Below are 19,652 nucleotides of genomic sequence, written 5' to 3'. Positions count from 1 at the left end.
AATCAAATGGTCCCAAGTATAAGTCTAGGAAGGTGTCAAAATATACACACGTCCAAATCTTCAGAGAAGTTGACCCCCCACAGAGTAGGTCTGTATTTGTATATGTGCAGAAACAAATTAACACACAGGGAGAACTTTATGAGTCTTTCTAAAAATTAAATCAAAGGCCAAAAACCAGAGTAAAAATAGAACCTAGGAGCTGGACTTCTCACCAGTTTCAATTATTAGAGCCATGAGAATCACCTAAGAAATTTATGATCAGAAAAGGAGATGGACCAGTCACATACAAGAATTGAAGATGACAACTACCCTTAGGACAATAGAGAGGGACTTAGAGAGGTGGGTTAGAACAGACTGCAACACATTACAAATGAGGAATTACACAAAAAATGGTATAAAAAAAATGCCATGACTAGGGGAAAAAAGATGGGCCTGTTATACAGCAAGTGGGGAAAAGGATGGCCTGGATTTTCCATTCCTATCTCAGACATGTCAAGAGAATGTAAGGATGGCCCCCAGCATGTTGAATGGATCTCTTGTGTCAGTTTTATGGAAAGACATCGATGAACCACACAGGATGGATGAGCAAAGATGATTGGGTTGTGATCTACATGTTGGAGGGAATACTTTACATTGACAAGACCATGAAGTGTCTGAAGAAGTAGAATATTGAAGTGGTCAAAGTGACTGTCCATACTACACATCTAGGTCTTCATTAGTGAGAGTAATGAATGCTTTGAAGTGGTCTCATATATTAGAATTTGTACTGTTTGAAGTCATAATTATATAAAATATAATTATATCCCTTTTTGTTGTTCAGTTATTTTTCGGTTGTGTCCTACTCTTCATGACCTTAGCTGGGATTTTCTTGGAAAAGATACTGGAGTGGTTTGCCATTTTCTTCTCCAGGTCATTTTCCAGATGAGGAAACTGAGACAAACTGGATGAAGCGACAGGGTCACACAGCTAGTAAGTGTCTGAGGCCAGATTTGAATCCAGGCCTGGCACTTTATCCACTGTGTCACATAACTATTCAAATTTGAATACAACAATTTCTCAAGGGAGAGTCATCATTCATACTAATCAGGACCCAGTTGTACTGCTTATGGCCTTTTCATCCTCTAAACTCCCAAAGTTCTGATTTTTGTTTGTTTGGCACTTTTTTGGGGAAGAGAAGAAGGGGGGAGGGGGGAGTGGCAAATCTGAACCTGTGATTTTATCAGTGTAGGATCCCTAATGGCAGGGACTGGTTTTGATTTTTCTTTGTACCTTCAGGGCTTAGCACTGCACCTGGCACAAATTAAGCATTTAAATGCTTTTTTGATGGAGTGTCCTACAAGGGAAACACCCTCCCCTAATGCAGATCCAGGGTTTATCAGCTTAGTGTTTCCTGGTTCTCCTGAGGTTAGTAATTTACCCAAGGTCACATAGCCAAAACTGTATGTCAGAGGCATAACCCGAAAGCAGCCACAGCTGGCTCCCAATCCATTCTGCCTGACTCCTTCTGAGTTCTTTTTGTATATGCTTTTAAGACACTTATGGGGGACAGTTAGGTGGTGCGGTGGATAGAGCACAGGCCTTGAAGTCAGGAGGAGCTGAGTTTGAATTCAACCTCAGACCAAACACTTGACATTTACTAGCTGTGTGACCCTGGGCAAGTCACTTAACCCTAATTGCTTAAAAAGAAAGGAGAAAGACACTTACGACATTTATCTTACAACTATTTGTGTTGACACTTACCTTCCCTCCTTGACAGCAAAAATTTCATCTGATTTCCCTATTAGTGCCTTCATTGCTCAGTATAGTACTTCACACATAGTAGATGCTCAAGAAATGTTTGTTGATTGAAAGAGGGAAGAAAATGAATCCTAAAAACATAGTTATTAATGAAAGAACAGATAGGCAGCGCAGTGGATAGAGTTCTGGGCCTGAAGTCAGAAAGACCTGAGTTCAAATCTAACCTCAGGCACTTTTACTAGCTGGAAAATGAAATGACAAACCCTTCCAGCATCTTTTCCAAGAAAATCCCAAATAGGGTCATGAGGAGTCAGACGCAACTGAAAAACAACTGAACAACAAAAAAGAAAACAATTATATTTTATGTAATTATGACTTCAAACTGTACAAATTCTAATATATGAGACCACTTTGAAGCATTCATTATTCTCACTAATAAAGACCTAGATGTATAGTATGGACAGTCATTTTGACCACTCCAATATTCTACTTCTCCAGAGACCCCATGGTCCTGTCAGTGTAAGTAAAATGACTGAACAGCAACAACAAAACAAAGTAGAGCCTCCCATAGCATGAAATACCAAGAAATCAAATCTTATGAACGGAAAGTGCTTCTTTGTTTCTCACTCAATTTAAAAAAATAAAATCAAAAAAGACATGGATGTGACTTCAGCAGGTGAAAATGACACCATGAGATCCCCTACTGATATGTAAGCCACAGCCTGGTCTTCCTTTCTTCCCTCTTGGTTAGGAGAAAAACTAGACAGCCAATCACTAAATAGCCTTAGATTGGTCACGGCCGAGTAGTAACTGAAGTATGTTCTGTCTAATAACTACTCAAGGAATGGGTTAGGTTACTTTAGCCCATTTCATAGTGTCCCTGGCAGACGCTGTGTTATTTACTTGCGGTCACTTGGTTAAACATTGCATTCAATGGATATAAGTTTGTCTTTAAACTGGTCAGCACTGACATCATAACTAATCTGCCTGTTAGCAGTCAGAGGAAGAAAGCTAAGGGAAGACTGGAACGTGAAGACTAATGCTGTGACTACTTGTTTGTTATTGTTTGCCCTTCGTTCTCAAAGAGGACCATGGCATCAGGAAGGTGATACCATGACTTGCAAGTGAATTGGATTGAAGTGAGGGAGGGCTGTGCAAGGTCACCAGCCTCATTTTCTCCTCTGGAGGGGAAAAGAATTAACTGATGTATATGTGCACAGATATTCAATTAAATTCAATAAGTAGGTAGTTGCAATTCTCGCTAAGTTATTCTGCTACGTAAGTCTTTGTCCATGAGAAAGATAGTTTTATAAGAAAGTTGAGATAAGAACACACTCACACACTCACACACACACACACACACACACACACACACATATATCATGCTAGGAGACAGCTAGGTACCTCAGTACTGGGCCTGGAAAACCTGAGTTCAAATTTGACTTCAGACACTTACTAGCTATGTGATGCTGGGAAAGTAACTTAACTTCTGCTTGCTTTAATCCACTGGAGAAGGAAATGGTAAGTCATTCCAGTAATTCTGCCATGAAAAACCTGTGGATAGCTTTGGAGGATCATGAAGATTTGATTGAACAACAACATATCATACTAGGCAGAATCTGAGAAGTGCTATGAGAAACAAGGAAAATGTCTGAGGTTTCAGGGGAAGGAGAAATTGATTATATGTGGAGAGAGAAGTACAACAATTCATGAATTTTCATGTTATTTCTTAACATAGGAACTGATTTTGCCCCACAAAATGCTAAATATTTATTTCAAATGGGGGTATTTGCCATCTGGAAAGGAATTTCTAGTCCAAAGCCTTCTGGTTGACTATCACTGAGTCAGTTTTCTCAACCTGTTTTATTTTTAATACCTTTCTCTCTTCCACCATTCATACCAACCATATGGAAGCAAAGAAAAATGTTTTCAGCCAAATAATACCATTGCCTGGAAACATTTAAATCAGGTAGGAATTCTCCTAAGTGTTTAAAAGGGGGAAAATAAGTTTATTTTTAGCCTTGAAAAAGGAAAACTCTAGTCAGGATAAAGAAGTCTCTTTTAAGCTAGACAAGACCTTAAAGGTCATCTGGACCACCTCTTTCATTTTACATACATAAAAACTGAGGTCCAGAGAGGTTGAATTGAAGGCAAATCTAGAGAGGAAAGAGATCTCTGTGTACATCTAATCCAGTCCTCCCATTTTACAGATAAGGATAGATAGAGGTTAAAAGATTTGACCAGGGGCAGCTAGGTGGTGCAGTGAATAGAGCTCCTGCCTTGGAGTCAGGAGGACCTGAGTTCAAATCCAGCCGCAGATACTTGACACTTAGTAGTTGTGTGACCCTGGGCAACTCACTTAACCCTGATTGCAAAAAAAAAAAAAAAGACTTGTCCAAGGTCACACAGCTAGTGTCAGAAATGAGATTGGAACATAAATCTTCCTGACTCTAATCCCTTCTTTTAAAATGTTTTTCCAAACCCATTCACTGAGAGCTATGTAACTCTGGGGCCAAATCTGTAATGTCCGTAGCCAAAAGAACTTCAAAACTAGCAGGCAGCCTAAGGAGCCTCAAAAACTGAGTTCTAATACAGAAATCAGAGGTCTTGAACAGATTCAAAGTTAATGGGAAGGAGTCACACATGGCATAAGAATTACTCTCTGAGTTATTACCAGACTAAACAATACCTGCTCTGTGGCGAAGCATGGGCTCAGGTTCCAGGGTCGAGTCTGTTTTTTCCATCATCTCTAGCTTCGCCCTTTTTACCTACTTGGAAGATGGCATTTTAGATTGAAAGTAGAATAAGCACATGGAAGAAGAAAGAATTAAATCCAAACAGTCTGCAGGCTATGCTGCCTCTGGGACAAACTGGAAGTGACATTGGTTAATGGCATCAAAGTAGTGCTTTCTAAATGAAAAGTGGCCTATGAGACAGCTGAGCATTACCCTTTAATCTTTACAATTCTGTTCTCTTTTCCCTCTTCTCTTTTGTCCCTACCACTTAGAAAAAATAAAAAAATCAGTCATTTGGATGATCATCCAATGAGTAATGAGCTAAGGGGTATGCTCTTTTTTTTCAAAATAGCCATAGAGAGGAAAAAGGATTGAGTGCTATTTCTTATCTGTAAAGCACTCAGCCTAGTACCTAGCACATAGTAGGCACTTAGTAAATGCTTGTTCCCTATGACCACCACCCCCACCACCACCCCCTACCCACCCAATCTTTCTGGCCTCAGTTGGAGTTACCCGTGGTTGGATTGTGGGATTGACTGTCAGGGAGAAGTTCATTGAATCCAACATTTCCCAAGCAAGTGAGGCATAAAACCCTCCCAGACTCCCCCACTGTGGACACACTCAGAGGAAGAAAGGATGAAACAAAGCATCTGGAAACAAATGGGATTCTTGCTATGGAAGGCCCACACTAACACATTTAAAAGAGATTGAGAACACAAAAGAAAGAGGAGAATGCAGCTAGTCAGACAGCATTATTTGTGCGCTAGAAATAAAGAAATTAACTGCAGATGAGAAGGAAATGCCTTTCTAATCCTCTTAAAGTGCCCCTGTACCACCCCCTTTATTTTAGTACTTGGCTGCTTATACTTTGATCTTCAAATTGTGGTTTTTATCCTTTGATCTCTTTATGTCTCCTTAGCAGGTCATCTGACCTTTTTCCCTCCCCCACCCCCATTTTCCCCCACTCTTTCCTTATTCCTTCATCATCTTCTTTCCATTCCACCTCCTGACACAGGCTCTTACTTTCCCTCCCCTTTCTACTTTGTTGCCTACTATATGATCACTCAATATTGGAGCACCTCTAGCCATCCCAAGCAGGATCTTCATGTCAGGTGTTCCTGGACATAAATATCAACAATTCCAAAGATGAAACTCCTTAACCACATATGGAGGCAAAGAATTAGCTGATGTTCCTACTGGAATAGTATATATTCTGTGTTTTGTACAGGAAAGTTTGTATATTGCTTAAGTCTTAGATGAAAGGCAGAGTGGCATAACATAATGAACTTGGAGTCATGAAGACCCTGATGGACTCTTACTCTAACCACTAATCAGCTGTGTAACCTGGGCAAGTCTCCTCTCTCTCAATCTCTGTTTTCCTCATCTCTAAAATAGAAAGAATTACAGCACCTACTTCTTGGAATCATCTCTAGTATCAAATAAAATGATATATGTAAAATGTTACATAAATGTCAGCTGATATTAGGGTGAGGATTCTGTACCAATCAATAAAAAAAAATCAATCACCATTTATTAAGCGACTACTGTGTACTGAGTGATGAAGTACAAAAAGAGGCAATAGAGGGTCCCAGTCCTCTAGGAACTTACAATTTAATAGGGGAGACAATATGCAAACAAATATATACAAAGCAAGTTTTATACAGAAGAAATTGGAAATGATTAAAGGAAGAAAAGCACCAGAATTAAGGGAAGACTTCCAGTAGAAATCAAGATTTTAGGTGGGGCTTAAAGGAAGCCAGGGAGGCCAGGAGTCCAAGCCGAGGAGGGAGAGCATTCCAGGCATGGGGAACAGCCAAAGGAAATGTCTGGACCAGAGAAATGGAATGTCTTGTTCCAGGCATAGCCAAGAATCTATTTTGGTCAGTTGTTCTTCTCTTTAAAAGGTCCATATATTGGGGCAGCTAGGTGGCACAGTAGATAGAGCTCCAGCCTTGGAGTCAGGAGGACCTAAGTTCAAATCCAGCCTCAGACACTTGCTATCTGAATGACCTTGGGCAAGTCACTTCACCCCCTATTGCCTCCAAATAAAAGGTCTGTGTATGATACTCAGTCATGCTTTTGTCTGTTCCTTCAAATGATTGTTTATATTCCACATGAGGAGATAGGGAAGGTGAATGTATCTCATATTAAGAACTATGGCATAGGTGGTGCAATGGATAGAGCCCTGGGCCTGGAACTAGGAAGACCTGAATTAAAATGTAATCTCAGATATTTACTAGCTGTGTGACCTTGGGCAAGTCACTTAACCTCTGCTTCCTTGTCTAACCTCAGTTTCCTTGTCTGTGAAATGTAGCAGCACCTACCTCCCAGGTTTGTTGTGAGGATCAAATGCGATTATAATTGTAAAGCATTTAGCATAGTGCTTGGCATGTATTAAATGCAATTTAAATGGTAGCTATTATGATTATTATAGGCAGCCAGGTGGCTCAGTAGGTGGAGCACCTGGCCTGGAATCAGGAAGACTTGAGTTCAAATCTGATCTCAGACACTTACCAACTTTGTGATCCTGGGCAAGTCACTTGACCCTCTTAGCCTCAGTTTCCTCATCTGGAAAATGAGTTGGAGAAGGAAATGGTGAACCACTCTAGTATCTTTGCCAAGAAAACCCCAAAATGGCTCACAGAGTTGGATACGACTGAAATAACTACACAAAATTATGATTACTATCATGGATTTCTTATCTACTTGCTTTATTCAACCAAATCACTGGCATAGAAGAGCCCTGGGGACAGTCACGTGCTAAACAGATTAAATTGTTAAATATTCATTGTGAATGTTTATACCTTAAAAATCAGCAAATGCAAGCAGGCTTGATTTTTTGTTTTGCTGATTGTCTAGAGTCCAGACTTAAGAAAGCAATGGAGAAGGCATTAATACTGCGTATTAAACTTAAAGTATGTCCTGCATACAGGAGAACCGATAGTTAACCATTTATTAACACATCTTCGATTTGTGCATAATCCAATTTACACGTGAATTAACACACACATACACACACACACACACACACGCACACACACACACACACACACACACCAGCTTGGAGAACCCAGCTAATCTATTCTTCAACTTACAAACAAGACTTCAACTGAACTCTCTTGGACCAATCATCCAATCTATGTCTAAGAATCTCGATGGAAGGAGACCCCCTTGCCAAGATGCTCACAGATTTAGATGCAGAAGATCCTGATATTTAAATCTGTTTTGCTGCATTTCAAGCCCATTCTCTCTAGGCCCAGCCTAAGAGGATAAAAAAGAAAACAGCCATTTACTCCTACTTGTCTGATAGTAGCATGATCCTTTTGAAGGATGTGGCTAAATCTCCTACTTTGGCATTCTTTTGAGAATGTGGGATAATTCCGAATTGTTCAGAGTGGTGCCCCCTGACCCAAATCTATTTTTAACTCTTTCTTTAATTTGAGCCTTCTCCATAAATCCACTGAAAACTATTTACTGAGTGTCTTTTGCAACAGGGAAAAGATACATATGAAATAGAATCATAGCAACAATAATGCATGTTTATGGGACAGTAAAAAAGCATTTACAAGGTTCTTTCCTCAAACTGCACTCAATCTGTTCATAAGTCTTTTCAATGTTGCTTCCACAATACATCTCACATATGTCTCCTTCTCTTCACTATCGTAGTTACAGCCCTCATCCCTCTAGCCCGTACTATGACACTAGTCTCATTGCCTGCTGTCTACTATCTGTCTGACTCACCTTCTGCTTAACTGACAAATGATATTCCTAAAGTATAGGTCTGACTATGTTGTCTCCTGTTCAAGAAACCCTCGTGGCTCCTTCTTGTCTCTAGGGTAAAATACAAATTTATAAAGTCCTTCAAAACCTGCTTCCAGTTTACCTTTCCAGGCTTAATACACTTTAACTTCAATAACAATGGTCTATTTTCCATCCTGTATCTCCTGTTCTTGCCTTTATATTCCTGCCTGGAAATGCACTCCCTCTTAACTTCGGAAGGCCTTCTATGGGCTCAGTTCAGGTGCATCTCCTAAACGAAGTCTACTCTGATTTTCCTCCCCTTCCCTATTTACTAGAATCCTCTTCCCCCTGAAATGACTTGGCACCTTCTTTGAATCTACTTTGTACTTAATTTTCTGCATACAGTGTGGTATTGGAAGAGAGGCAGTGTGGCATAATGCTTATGGTGCTGACCTTTAAGCTAGGAAAACCTGGTTCAAATTCCACCTCTGACTCGTGCTCCCTGTGCGACTCTGGGTCAATTTCTCAACCTTCCTGAGCCTCTGTTTCCTCATCTGTAAAATGGGGTAGGGGTGGAACAGATAGCTTGTTTTAACCAAATAGAATGTAAGCTCCTTCACGGCAGGGACTGTTTTGTTCTTTGTCTTTATGTCCACAGCACATAGCCTTATCTACTACTTTTGCCCTATATAACCTCTGGACCCTGAACCAAGCTGAACTACTTATCATTTCATTAACAAATTATATACTTTCACAATCTCCATGACTTGGTGCATGTTGTTTTCTCTGCCCATAATGCTCTTCCTCCCCAACTCAACTCCACTTCTTAAAAATTTAGTCATCCTTCAAGCCTTGGTTTCAATGTTCAATCATCCATGAAGTCTTACCTGACCTCCTCAAATAAAAGTAACCCCTTCCTCCTTTGAACTCCTATACATACAAACTCAAGTTAATCATAGCAAAGGAGGCAGCATAATACAGTAGTACATTGGCTCTGGAGTCAAAGGACTTGGGTTCAAATCCTGCCTCTAATGTTTACTACCTATGTGACCTTGGGTAAGTCACTTCATCTCTTTAGGTCTCAATTTCATCATTTCTAAAATGAGAGATTTGGACCAAATGACCTCTGAGGTTTCTTCTAGATCTTTCTAGTATAAATTATATTCTGCTTTATGTTACATATGTTTATATTATAATTATATTATACACACAGACATATTTATGTATATGCTTCATCCCCATTCTTAGATCATAAACTCCATGAGGTCAGGGCAATGTCTAATATGTCCTATGCTACTTAATATAGGGACTCAGTTAATATTTATTGGAAGGAGGAAGGGAAGGAAGGGGAATGGAAGGAGAAAAGAAACAAGGGGGAACAAATGACAAGAGAAAAAGAGAGAAATCAAGATAAATGTTTGTTGTTAAGTCGTTTTTCAGTCACGTCCAATTCCTCGTGACCTCATTTGGAGTTTTCTTGGCAAAGATACTAGAGTGGTTTGCCGTTTCCTTCTCCGGCACATTTTACAGGTAAAGAAATTGAGGCATATAGGGTTAAGTGACTTGCCCAGGGTCATACAGCTAGTATGTATTTGAAGTTACAGTTAATTCATCTGATCCAAAATAAGGTTCACGTGGGTCAGAGAAGGAGCAATCTATGATGAATCTAAATATGGTTCTTGTATTCTTAGGGAATATAGACCCTAGTGTGGATCTGGCACAATTAATAGAGGAAGTCAAGTTTGGTAAGCTGGTGCTTTTTCACCCCATTGAGTTTCAGAGTTAGACTATTTTTACATTATACATTTTGAGGTTAAGTTTATCTGTTCATTAGAGTTTGTTTCATTTCATTTCCCCTTTTCCTCATTTGCCCGACACTTCTCTTTATTATTCTGTCACTTTGTGCCAATCAAGGGTTCCAGTGATCACCTGGCATAAAGAAGAGTACCACTGTTCCCTCCCCTGGCTTCTTGGATAAAGGCCAGAGCTGTGAATGACTGATTTCTCCTAGCCAAGAAATCTCCTGGTCCTCCCTGTTGTTTCCTCACAAAGCAGGTTTTTCTTCTGATTTTTAAAATGAATTAAAACTAGATCTCTGACTCTGTCTAAAGTTTAATAATAACAATATCAAATGACTTTAAGTGCCTGGACCCCAAGTCAGACACCTTCTCAGGCAGCTATTTCCCTGCTGTCTGGACTTCTTATTAGAGCCTGATTTGACTTCACCATATTAATTGCTCTAGACCTATTTGCCTGCTTCTTCCTTTAGGCATTACCAGGCGGTGCCAAACTTTGCTGTCAGAATTCTATGAATAGACAATACTTCTGTCCAAAGAGTCTTCTGGTAAAATGTCACTCTTCCTTTAATATTTGTCTTCAGACTCAAAAGCTTCATTCTGTCCCCTTTCTGCTTCCTCTTCTTTTCTTTCAGAGCCCTTTTTCCTTGAGTCCCCCTTCCTACCTTTTATGCTTAGCAATTACTTTCATTCTCTCACTTTCTCTCTCAAATGACTGCTTAGAAAGAAAAATTTACAGGAATTATCCCTTGGCACACAGAAAGCACCTAAATGTGTGGTTTTTTTTAAAAAAATTCATTCATTTGTTCACTATTGAAGGAACTGAAACTCACTCATATTGACATACCAGTTACACTACACCAGAAATGTTATACTGTCTTGTCTGTGCATGATGCTTTAGAATTCACTCCTACTCTTTTTCTTATTGACCAGCATTGTCCATTAAACTATTGTCCTTCCTGTGGAAAGAAAAGTTGCCTTCTCCAGAAAGAAGCACACCAAGTAGGTCAGTTTTGAAAACTTCAAGTTGAACTTACTATATACTTTTAAAGAAAAGTGAGTAAAATGTCTGGTACACAGTAAGCACTTGGTAAATGCTTCTTTACTTGAAAAATAAAAAGGCAAGCTGTACATAATAGAGACTTGCAGTTTCATATGCAATCCTATTTTTCCATTCCACTTTGTATATTCAAATGTTCATTCTATTTGCTGTTTAAGTTCAGAATAAACAATATTTAAAGTTGCCTTCTAAGCAGCTATTCCAAATTTCATTTTACCCCTTTTCAGCATCCACCCTCCACCCTATCTTACCTATCTATAGATCAAAAAAAATTTCTATTAAATAAATAATCATCTTGGCATTCACATTTATATAGGGCTTAACAGCAACAAACTGTATCTGTAGTGTGAAGAATATCCTAGCTAAATAGAGAGGCTAATCACCAACAGATGGACCACTAAGTCGCAAAGGCTTTGGCCATATCTGTAAAGCACTTAGCAAAGTGCCTGGTACAAAGAAATAAATTCTTATTTCCTTTCCTCTCATGAAAGAGAAAAAAAAATGAAAAATGGCCTCCTTTCAACTTCCAAAGTGATAGTGGCAGAGAAGGCTAAAAATCATACAATTTTTAGTCCTTTTACAAACATTATTTTAAATGTTGGTCCTCTAAACATGAGATATTTTCCTAATAACTAATAAATCAGTACACATATTGATCCAGCCTCCACCTCAGACCCACATTAGAATTCAAGCTCCCATCCCCTGGGATGCTGGTCTTCTGATCTGTGAGCTTTTACTTTATCTTGCCCAGACTCAGACTCACCATACCACTTTCCAGGTCATGCCTTCTCACAATTGCCTTTTCCCTGTGTCTTGCCTCCCTCTGCTCCCCAGCTCTAGCTCTGAGAAGAGTAATCACACCAATACCAAACATCCTGGAAAGGATAATTACCCTATGACTCCATTTACCATTCCCTGTGATTCAGCATCCAAAACACTCTTCCACGCCTACCACTCCCCTATATGTATTGTCTTCCCCTACTAGAATGTAAGCTCCTTGAGGGCATATAACATATTGCTTGTTTGTGTCCCATAATTAGTATAGTGCTTGGCTCATAGAAAGGATCTAAATTTTTTTTTTATTCATTCATTCATTTGTTCACTACTGGAGGAACTGAAACTCAGTCATGTTGGCATACCAGTTATAAATGAAACCAGAAAACAAAAAAGCTCTAGTTCAGTGGAAGGATGTCTCAAAATTCTCCTTAGAGATGCATATAAAGGAATTGTCAAAATTAGGCCCATCAAGCGACCAAAAACAACACAAAACATTTTATGGGAAACTTAGTCATCTCATCTTGCAATACAAAGAGAACACTGTGAACAATATTGCTATTTACCAACCAATTGGTGTTGCAGTGGATGAAACAGAAAATTCTATGAAAAACTTGACAAGATTCTCCAAACTAAAGCAATGCAAAGATGGATAGCAAAGGGAAAAAAAAGTTATATAACATTATTCAGAATTAAGACTTTAAAAAGGCCAAATGATTATAGATTATTCAAATGTCCTATTCCTATATATTATGAATACTTTCTTCCAGAAGAGGATTGTAAGGTGCTGGATATGGTAAGAACTGAACAATGTAACAAAAAAAATTAAATTGACTATATCTTAACTGACAGATAATAATTGATCACCAATGTGAGAATCATTTCAAAATCAGTAATCTATGTCTTTTCTGCTCAATCAACTGGTTAGAGCAAAGGTCAAAATCAACACATTAGAAAAAAGGATAAAGATGAGAATGTAAGTTCCTTGAGGACAGAGAAAATGCTGTTTTGTTTCTTTGGTATCTACATTATTTAGCACAGTTTTGGCACATAAGAGCTTTTTTGTTGTTGTTGATTGATGAGAAATAGCATGCAATTACAACTGCTCTAACTCAACCTATTTAAACAGGTTGTTGACTCTGAAAAATGGGAAAGGGATGAAAGTAAAGATATTGCCTCTGATTATCATCATTTAGTAACTTAAAAGATTTAAGTCATCACAACAAGCCAAAAGACCTTACAACCCAGATTTAGCCAAGAAGCATTGCTTTCCTTGCTAAGTGGAGAGATATGGACTGCCAAAGGCAAAATGGGTTGAAACTACAATTTCATCTGCAAAGCATTATGAGGAAGGCAACAGAAACTTTTAAGCATGATGGCTTTACAAAACAGTTAAAAACAGAGGAGTAGAAAATGAGTATGCAGAAATCCTGGCATGAGACCCAAAGAAGGAAGATAATCCCAGGAGTATGTATAGATTAAACTGGACAAAGGGCAAGTAGAGATGACATAGAACTTAGACGCTGGCATTTCTAAAGCAATATATTCTCTTTGTCACGGACGCTGGGGCCACTATTTTGGAACTAACCAAATTTGAACACCTTGTTATCTGAAGTACTATATAAAAGGAAATGGAAATTATACTTCAGAAAATGAAATAAGAGAAAATAACTGGACCTGACCAAGTACATATAGAAAAGATTCATGCTGAAGATGACACAATTTTAAAGGTATTCAGAAACTGATTTTCAAAATATCCCCAAAGGGGGAAATATTCTAAAAGTATGCAAAAGTCCACAGATGTTAATGTTAACACAAAAAGTGACCCAAAAGACATAAGTAGCTACCAAACAACACAGCTTCTTTCTCTTCTCTATAAAGTATTAATGACAGGTACTTCATGAAGTAGAGGATAGAGGCTCTGGGGTCAAATCCAACTTCTCACACATATGCTATACTGGCTGTGTGACCCTGGGAAGGTCACAACCTCTCAGTACTCTAGGCAACTTTTTAAGACTATAAGTGGCAAAGAAGTTGATCATCCATATTGGTGGAGGGCATTTCCACAACTGGGAATATCCTACATCAATGGAATCACAGACCCCATGCCTATCTGGACAAAATCTTTATTACAATAGTTTATACATATATTGATGATATCCTTGATTACAATACGAAAGGAAAAGAGCCTTTTTCAGATTATTTTCTGCACCACATCTTCACAGTCATACAATTGCCCACCAAGTACAGGCAATAGGAGATCCAGCTGTGTTTGTTGATTGTTGATTACAAAAAAGCAATTGACTTTGTAGAGTAAAATGTAGTTATAAACAGCTTTTCTGCAACTGAATTTTTCTGAAGTCTATGTTGATTTACATGATTTCTTAATAGAGTCAACCATAGAGATCATTTGTTCAATGATACTTTGAGTATAATATCAAAAAAGGCATGAAACACATAGACACATTCACCAAAGGTATTCTCCATTGTCATGAAAGATCTGTGCAAAGTTCGTGTGAAAGAGAGATTTCCTATCCATGGTGAGTTTTACCTGTTGATCCTATTTTAAGATAATACTATGTTTATTTCATCAAAACCTGTATAACTATGATAGGGCCTCCTCAATGAGTTCCATGGCCACTCAAAAGAGAACGACATCACTCAGAAGAAAAACCAAATGGAAAAAAGAATGAATATTGCCAGAATCATGACATCCATTTGGATGAGCCACCCACTGACTTAGTCTATCCATATCTTGAAGAAGAAGCACAGATGGAAAATGAGATGAGCCCAGAATTGAAGAGGGCAATGAGCTATGTTCCATATGGGATATTAGCCCTTTCTATAGCTCCCTAACACAGAAGCACAACTTGTTTACATTTATATTATCCAAGTAGTGCTATGTGGCTATCAATCATAGAACACAGTTATTGTAGGCCAGGCCTAAATCAGGTGTGTCTGGTGATTCAGGGTTGAGATTAGAATGAAATGTGACAAATGTAGGTGATCTAGCGGTAAACAAAAGGTTTACTTAACAGTAGGGGGAGAGGACAGTCAGTAGATACAACATTAATTCAGGTGAATGCAACTTCCTTGTCTCTGTGTTGGCCATGAGGGAAGAGTTCCAGAGTCATCATGGACTGATTACTCATAAGTGATTTTCATAAATAAATGATTCAAGCCTTAGTCCCTTTGGACCAATTAAGTCTCAAGAACAATTTCAATACTTTGAAAAAAAATTGGTGTGTTTGTTTTAGTACCTTTCAAGGAAAAAGTAGACTAGCCTGGACGGTGTATCTAGCCTGGAATGTGTGACAAGGAGACTAATAGATGTTGCTTTTGCTAATGATCTCGGAATGAAAGCTTCAGTTAACCAAGGTACAGTGGAACGATACAGGATGGAAACAAGTAATCTGCAACACAGACACAATAATTTTGGAAAGGCATAAAAGCCATTATTCAGGACACACGTTCCTGGAAAAAAGGTCACTTGTTCATGTAGAGAGAACAAGGGATAACAGATAAACAGTCTGAGCATTGAACTGGTCTCCATAAAACCCGTAAAGCCCCTATGCCATTAGTTGGATCCTTTGTAGAGGATTTGTGGAAGGACTTAGGACAAGAATCAAGCAGGATGAGAAGCCATGGACATTTTGTGATAGGCACCAATGTAGAAAGTACCCACATCAAAAGATGGTAGAGTCATTGAGGTAGAGTTTAAATGTATAGCACTGTCAGACATTAAAATAGATCTCATTGATTTGGAGGTTCCCTCCCATGATGCAGAACACAACCCATCCATGCCTATGTGACTCTTGTCCATATTCTCAGTCACTCAGTCAACAAGCATTTATTAAGCACTTACTGTATGCCAAGAGAGGGCAGCCAGGTGGCATAGTGGATAGAGTGCTGGTCCTGGAATCAGGAAGACTCATCTTCCTAAGTTCAAATCTGGACTCACTAGCTGTATGACCCTGTGCAAGTCACTCAACCCTGTTTGCCTCAGTTCTTTATCTGTAAAAGGAGCTGGAGAAGGAAATGGCAAATCACTCTAATATCTTTGCCAAGAAAACCACAAATGGGGTCACAAAGAGTCAGACAAGACTGGAACAACTGAATAACAACAACAACCAAAAAAAAATGTGCTAAGCACTCTGTTTAGCACTGGGAATATAAACAAAGGTACAAAACAATCCATGCCCTCAAGGAGAGTACATTCTAATAAAGGAGACAACATGTAAACAACTAAGTATGTAGATGTAAAAGATATAGACAGAATAGGTGATGGCTATCTGAAAGGGAAAGGCATTAGCAACTGGGAGGACCTCCCGTAAATTCATCCCAGTGCCATGATTCCACCTCTCTTTCTTCTCTCTTGCTATCCCCCTCCTCACCCTCAGCAGCTCCTGCCCTTGCCAGTAGACTATCCCATTTTCTCTTTCTAGTATACAATTCCTTGATGACATCTTTTACCCTATTCTTCTCCAAAGTTCCTCATTGGATAAAGCACTTTAGGATTTTAAAGGGCCTTTTTTGCATTATAATTCTGTGAGATGGGTAGGGTAGTGTAATTATTTTTCTCCATCTTACAGGGTAGGGGAAATTAAGGTTAAAAATAACTAAAGTGGGGGCAGCTAGGTGACGCAGTAGATAGAGCACTGGCCCTGAAGTCAGGAGGACCTGAGTTCAAATCTGACCTCAGACCAAGCACTTGACACTAGCTGTGTGACCCTGGGCAAGTCACTTAACCCCAATTGCCTAAAAAAAAAAAAGCTAAAGTGGCTTGTGTATGATCACTACAGTAAATTTTATAAGCTACAGGCTACTGGATAAGAAACACCAATAAACCAACATGGTGAACAAATATCTGCAATGTGATGGCAAGGCATCAGTATAAGAAATCAGGGTGGTTGTACCGTGAAAGGTACAACAAAGCATAACAGTGCTTTGCCAACCTAAAAGCTCTCCTGGATATGAATTTCCCCAAGTGCTGCTTTGGTTGCGTCCCAAGGATTTTGGCATGTTGTCTCAATGGTGTCATTCTTTTTATTGAAATTATTTGTTCTGTGATTTGTTCTTTGACCCACTCGTTCTTTGGGATTAGATTGTTTACTTACCTATTAATTTTAATTTCTGTTTGCACTGCCCTTTTTGAATGATCGAATGTAATTGTTATTGCATTATGTTCTGAAAAAGATGCCTTTAATATTTCTGCAAAAAAAAACAACCCTCTCCTGATCCCCTCAGTGTTTCCCTGTGCTTCCCCTGTTTCCCTCTCCCAAATTCTTATGTTTACCTTGCATGCATGCATCTGAGATTTACTTCTATGTGTACATGAGGCTTCCCCCTTACCCTACAATCTCTGTAAGGGGAGAAACTGTTTCATTTTTCTCCCCCATTAGACTGTGAGCTCTTTGAAAGCAGGACTGTTTTTTGCCTTTCTGTGTATTCCTGAGCACTTAGCACAGTGCCTGGCACATAGCAGGTGCTTCATAAATGTTTTTTGACTTATTTTCCTATATATCCTCAATGCCTAGCTGCCTGCCATCCTTCCTTCCTTCCTTCCTTCCTTCCTTCCTTCCTTCCTATCCTTCCTTTCCCCTGTCCACATAGGGTATCCTACCCTTACCTGCCAGTGCTTTGCCCAAAGTGGATGTAAATTTTTTTTTTTTTTGGTTAGGCAATGGGGTTCAGTGATTTGCCCAGGGTCACACAGCTATTAAGTGTTATGTGTCTGAGGTCTAATTTGAACTCAGGTCCCCCTGAACCCAGGGCCAGTGCTCTATCCACTGTGCGACCTAGCTGCCCTTGGGATGCAAATTTTTAATCTCTGAAACATTTTTTTTCTCCTTTTCTCTTAAAGACCAGCCTTAACCCCAAATCACTCTGACTCTCATGGATTGGCCAATAATAGGTCCCACCAAGCCCTATTTGGTCATTGTTTGGGCCCTGATTAGCTCAGAATGAAAGTAAATATCAATTGTTCCTATTCTGGCCAGAAATCCTGAGGGTCACGTCCCAGATCTATTTTTTTTTTAAGAGGCCATTCTTTGCTTCATATTCTATTAAGCCTTAATCACTGAATAGGCTTTGCCTCAGTAAAACTGAGACCTGTTAAGGACCTTAGCTTGAAAAGGCCAAGGTCTCCCACTGCATGTGGGACCATCTCCAGTTGTCCTGATCTATATCTGGCCACTGGACCCAGATGACTCTGGAGGTGAAAGTGAGACTGGTGACTTTGAACAGCCCTCTCTCACTTAAATCCAATTCACTTGTGTGTCATGACGTCACCTTCTTGATGAGATGGTCCTTTTCAAGAACAAAGGACAAACAGCAAACAGCTTAGCTCCCTAGTACTTAGCAGACACAAATAAATGATGATTGATTGATTAATTGGTGAATAAATGTGAGTGATTATACACTTTGTTCAGAGGTATGTTGTGACGAAACTGTTTTGTAAATGTTAAGGGACTATATAACACTATAGCAATTTGAATTACTATCCTTATGACGATAAAAGAGCCGTAAGTCATAAATCAAAGATCAGTCTTCCTGTGTACAGAGCATAGAAAAGAAAGGCCAGGCAACAGATCTGTTGGCCCCTCCTAGAGATACGGTTAGCAACAGTGAACAAACCTTAGTTGGGGAGGAGAAAAAGATCTTGGGAATTATATGCGATTTCGCAGTTGACTTATTCCTCTATGTCCCTCAAATTAGCTCTGCAGGACCAAAGATTGTGGAGCTAGGTAAGTGTTTACTAAACTTTAGACTTTATTGTGCTTGAGTTTGCCCAGAATTCTCAAGTATAGCCTCTCTTCTCTCTCCCAAGTTCATTTACGCAAGGAAACAACCTGCACTAACAAAGGCTGGACATTAGCAGTCCTGGGTTAGGAGGATTTAGGGTTACTGTATTTTAATGCCCTTTACATATTGTCAGAAAAGGAAACCATGAGAGATTTATATCTAACCCTATATACCACTAGGAGAAAAAAAAACAAGAACAAAAAAAATCACATAAAGTTCACCAGTAAAAATTCGTGGACTTCATTCAGGCACCTTCTCTTGCTTCTGCTTCCTAGGATTACCCATTGGCTCTCTCCTCTTTACTCTATAGGTCTAGCCCCTGAGGCCTTATCTCCCAATACACACTGCACTTATGTGCCGGGCTCAATGGTCACCTTGGGTTAAGTAAGTTAATAGGTGCAGTATCTCTGCACAAACACACATTTCAGCTCTCCTATCAGCAACCACCATTGGGTGCAGCCCACTCAAGATGGAGGGGAATTGTTTTAGGACCAATAAAGTTGTTGCTTTAAAAAAAAAAAAAGGTTATATAAAGCCTTAAGTTAAAGTCTTCCTCCATCAGACTGTGCTGATTAAGTTACTTCTCTTGGATACTTGTACGATGCACTCAACTGGAACGAAGGTGTGGCTTTTGAAGTCCAGTGCTTAGATGAGGAGACCTGTGACTAAGCAGGTAACATAATTGTATATTCTGTGGTTCAAATACTGTAATTTGCTCGGCCCAATAGGTCTTTAAGCTGTTCGTAGGCTAGATCCTTTCTACTAGAGTAGATGGAAATATGTTGGGGGAAGGTGCAGGTAGGCATAACTCTATCTACTGGTCAGGCTTCACAGGGGCCACCAGCAGTCCAGGTCCAGGAGCAGGAAGTCAACTTCAGTTAATTATGGGCCATTGAGGAGAGAGAAATAGCTGTGTGCCCTCGTAGGGGTAGAATGGAAATGCTGACTAAGAGACTCCGTGTGTGTGTGTGTGTGTGTGTGTGTGTGTGTGTGTGTGTGTGTGTG

Source organism: Vombatus ursinus, unplaced genomic scaffold (genome assembly GCF_900497805.2).
Source record: "Vombatus ursinus unplaced genomic scaffold, bare-nosed wombat genome assembly UNPS02014852.1, whole genome shotgun sequence".
NCBI classification, from domain to species: Eukaryota; Metazoa; Chordata; class Mammalia; order Diprotodontia; family Vombatidae; genus Vombatus; species Vombatus ursinus.
This window is presented reverse-complemented; position numbering follows the sequence as displayed.